At 42.6% G+C, this 4,476-nt stretch overlaps 1 pseudogene; it reads left to right on the top strand.

Moving 5' to 3' along the window:
- The window catches only part of LOC119315582, a 5,669-nt pseudogene extending 1,537 nt beyond the window's left edge, over positions 1-4,132 (top strand).
- The last annotated feature ends 344 nt before the right edge of the window (positions 4,133-4,476 follow it).

Here is a 4,476-nt window from a genome sequence, read left to right as displayed (position 1 = left end):
AGCACAACTCATATACAATGAACCTGAAATTCAAAAGCATTTTGCGTTGAAGCTCTGGGTCTGCGTCTCTGATACCTTCGATGTGAATTCGGTGGCTAAGAGTATACCCATTTTGCGTTGAAGACCACATTAGCACAACTCATATACCTTTGAAGCATCCCCCAAGAAAAATGATGATACAGACAAACTAGCACTGGATAGACTTCAAAAACTGGTCAGCGGGCAGAGGTATCTCCTTGTATTGGATGATGTCTGGAACAGAGAGGTCCATAAGTGGGAAAGGTTGAAGGTCTGTCTTCAGCATGGTGGCATAGGTAGCGCAGTGTTGAAAACAACCCGTGATAAACAAGTTGCTGGAGTTATGGGCACAGATAGAACCTACAATCTCAATGTTTTGAAGGATAACTTCATAAAGGAAATTATTTTAGACAGAGCATTTAGTTCAGAGAATAAAAAGCCTCCCAAGCTACTCAAGATGGTTGGTGAGATTGTGGAGAGATGTCGTGGTTCTCCTCTAGCTGCAACTGCACTGGGATCTGTACTTCGTACCAAGACCAGCGTGGAAGAATGGAAGGCTGTATCATCTAGAAGCAGTATTTGCCAGCATATATAAATGAAGCAGTGCTTTTCTTTCTGTGCCATATTCCCCAAGGATTACAATATTAATGTTGAGAAGCTTATCCAACTATGGATCGCAAATGGCTTTATCCCAGAACAGGAGGAAGATAGTCTTGAAACTGTTGGAAAACATATTTTCAATGAGCTAGCATCAAGGTCATTCTTTCTGGACATAGAGGAATTTAAGGGTGACATGGAAAATCAGCGGTATTGTTTTAGATCTACATGCAAAATTCATGATCTTATGCATGATATTGCAATGTCTGTTATGGGAAAGGAATGTGTCGTTGCAATTAAGGAACCAAGTCAAATTGAGTGGCTTTCGGATACTGCTCGGCATTTATTCTTGTCATGTGAAGAAACAGAAGGTATTTTGAATGATGCTCTGGAGAAAAAATCCCCTGCCATTCAAACACTGATAGGCGATAATCCTATTCGAAGCTCATTGAAGCATCTATCAAAATATAGCTCTTTGCATGCCTTGAAGCTATGTCTGAGAACAAAATCATTTCTACTCAAACCGAAGTATCTGCATCACCTGAGGTACCTTGATCTCTCAGAGAGTCGTATGGAAGCACTTCATGAGGATATAAGTATTTTATATAACCTGCAAATGTTGGACGTTTCCAACTGTTATAATCTTGATCGACTTCCGAGGCAAATGAAGTATATGACTTCCCTATGCCACCTCTATACTCATGGATGTTCGAAGTTGAAGAGCATGCCTCCAGGACTTGAAAATCTCACTAAGCTGCAGACACTCACACTTTTTGTAGCAGGAGTTCCTGGCCCTGATTGCGCTGATGTTGGAGAGCTGCATGGTTTAAACATTGGTGGTCAGCAAGAGCTACGCCAGGTAGAGAATGTTGAAAAAGCAGAAGCAAAAGTGGCAAACCTTGGAAACAAGAAGGATCTCAGTGAACTGACATTAAGATGGACTAAGGTTGGCGACAGCAAGGTGCTCGACAAGTTCGAACCTCATGGTGGGCTGCAGGTTCTGAATATATATTCCTATGGAGGAGAGTGCATGGGTATGTTGCAAAACATGGTTGAGATCCATCTTTTTGATTGTGAAAGATTGCAAATTTTGTTCAGATGCAGTGCAATCTTCACTTTTGCAAAACTGAATGTACTAATGCTAGAACATTTGTTGGGTTTTGAAAGATGGTGGCACATAGATGAGAGGCAAGAAGAACACACAATATTTCCTGTGCTTGAGAAGTTGTTTATTAGTCATTGTGGAAAGTTGGTAGCATTACCCGAAGCACCATTGCTGCAAGGACCTTGTGGTCAAGGTGGTTATACATTGGTATACTCAGCATTTCCTTCCCTAAAGGTGCTCAAAATGAAAAACTTGGAGAGCTTTCAGACATGGGCTGCAGTGGAAGAGACTCAAGGAGAACACATATTGTTTCCTTGTCTTGAGGAATTATCAATTGAGAAATGACCACAGCTGATAGATTTACCTGAAGCACCATTGCTTCAAGAACCATGTAGTGCAGGTGGTTATAGATTGGTACGCTCGGCCTTTCCTGCCTTAAAGGTGCTCAAAATGAAATGCTTGGGGAGCTTTCAGAGATGGGGTGCTGCTACTGAAGGTGAACTGATGTTATTTCCTTAGCTTGGGGAACTGTTATTTTGAGTTGCCCAAAGATAACAGATTTACCTCAAGCACCAAAACTCAGTTTATTACAAATTGAAGATGGCAAGCAAGAGATCTTCCACTTTGTAGACAGGTATTTGCCTTTATTGACCAATCTGACACTAATGCTAGAAGACACAGAAACAACATCAGAGGCTGAATGCACTTCAATTGTACATGTGGACAACAAAGAGAAATGGAACCAGAAATCCCCTCTTACAGTTGTGGAGTTAGGATGTTGCAACTCATTCTTTGGACCAGGTGCACTAGAGCCGTGGGGCTATTTTGTACATCTTGAAAAGTTGGAAATTGATAGATGCGTTGTGATCGTCCACTGGCCAGAGAAAGTATTCCAAAGTTTGGTATCCTTGAGGACATTAGTGATTACAAACTGCAAAAATTTGACTGGATATGCACAAGCTCCTCTTGAGCCATTGGCATCCGAAAGGAGTGAACACCTGAGAGGTCTGGAGTCTCTTTGCTTAGAAAACTGCCCAAGTTTAGTAGAGATGTTCAACATCCCGACATCTCTCAAGAAAATGAATTTTGATAAGTGCGTTAAGCTTGAGTCCATCTATGGCAAGCAGCACGGCATGTCAGATTTAGTCCAAGGATCTTCTAGCAGTGATGCAACCATGCCTGCAGCTGTATCAGAGTTGTCATCCTCACCCACGAATCACTTTTGTCCATGCCTGGAAGATCTATGTTTATATGTATGTGGAAGCTTACCAGCGGTTCTAAATCTGCCTGCATCATTAAAGATCATACATATTCGGGACTGCAATAGTACTCAAGTCCTATCATGTCAGCTGGTTGGGCTCCAGAAACTAGAAGCCACTACCTCCATAAGCAGAAGACCTATCTTGCCAGAGCCAGCAGCAGTAGCAGCAGCTGCTGCAAGAGAGCATTTACTTCCTCCCTATCTTGAACATCTAGTAATACGGGACTGTAATGGCATGTTGGGTGGGACTCTCCATCTGCCTGCACCCCTCAAGGGACTGAGCATTATTGGCAACAGTGGGTTGACATCGCTGGAGTTTCTGTCGGGAGAGCACCCCCCATCGCTGAAATTCCTTGATCTCGAAAACTGCAGTACCCTGGCATTCCTGCCAAATGAGCTACAAGTATACAGGTCTCTCTGGTATCTTGAAATTAGAGGCTGCCCTGCTATAAAGAAGCTCCCTAGATGCCTGCAGCAGCAACTGGGCAACATCGACTCGAAACGACTAGATGCCCGTTATGAAGGTATGTTTGCAACACGTCTTTCTATCTTTGCCGCATGTAACCAACATATGCAGTCATCCATCCCAACACATGTGCCACATCAACACATTTATACAAGTCTGTTCTCCATTATTTTAATGTCATGTTGTATAAATATCCATATGTTAGATTAGTTTGTACTGGTTCGTTCTGACATCATTTGTGATATATACAGTAACGGCACTTAAACCTAAGACATGGAAGGAAATCCCTAGACTAGTCCGTGAGCGGAGGCGGGATGCTTAGAAGGCCAGGGAACGCCAGCAAGCCATGAAGGAGTAAACAGGGCGGGAACCACCTCGAAAGCAATGCGTTCTTTTCGCTGCAGATAATGTAGTACTACTACTATGTTATGTCATGATTATTGCTGGCTTTGGTTGAACTTTGAACTTCATCTTCTTAAGATTCAGATACTTGTAATGTGGATTAATGAGTTTCCTGGGTTTAGTAGAATTTGGCATAGTATGTACATATGCATCTAGTATTTGTTGTTTGGTTGAGAAGACAGCGGCCTTCATTAAACAGACTGAGATACTCTGTAAACTTTGATTTTTGTCTGCTTTGATTTGATGCTGAAGATGGTACGCCGGCAATGATAGTTAATTATTAGGGAGATGCTGGCGGCATGCCTGCCAAATCCTCCATTTCCCAAGAGGAGGCATGAAAGCTTCGATTCGTTGAGAAACTGTCTTGATGCTGTGAAACTTCCTGGTGGCTGCCCTCTGCTCTGCTACCTGTGATTGCTTGTAAAACTCAGCTGTTGTAGGGCGATCTGCTCTGGATTTGGTTTTCTGGGGTGCCGGTGTATGTATCTGCACGTGTGAGTTATCTCTGCATCTATCTATCTATCATTCTAGCTAATTTTAGCCGGTGTTACTTTGTTGACAGGACATTTGCCTTCCAACTTGTTGAGAAACTTTGTAAACTGCGGTCCGGTTTTATCTGCTTCAATA

This window comes from Triticum dicoccoides, chromosome 1B (assembly GCF_002162155.2).
Source record: "Triticum dicoccoides isolate Atlit2015 ecotype Zavitan chromosome 1B, WEW_v2.0, whole genome shotgun sequence".
NCBI classification, from domain to species: domain Eukaryota; kingdom Viridiplantae; phylum Streptophyta; class Magnoliopsida; order Poales; family Poaceae; genus Triticum; species Triticum dicoccoides.
This window is presented reverse-complemented; position numbering and strand designations above follow the sequence as displayed.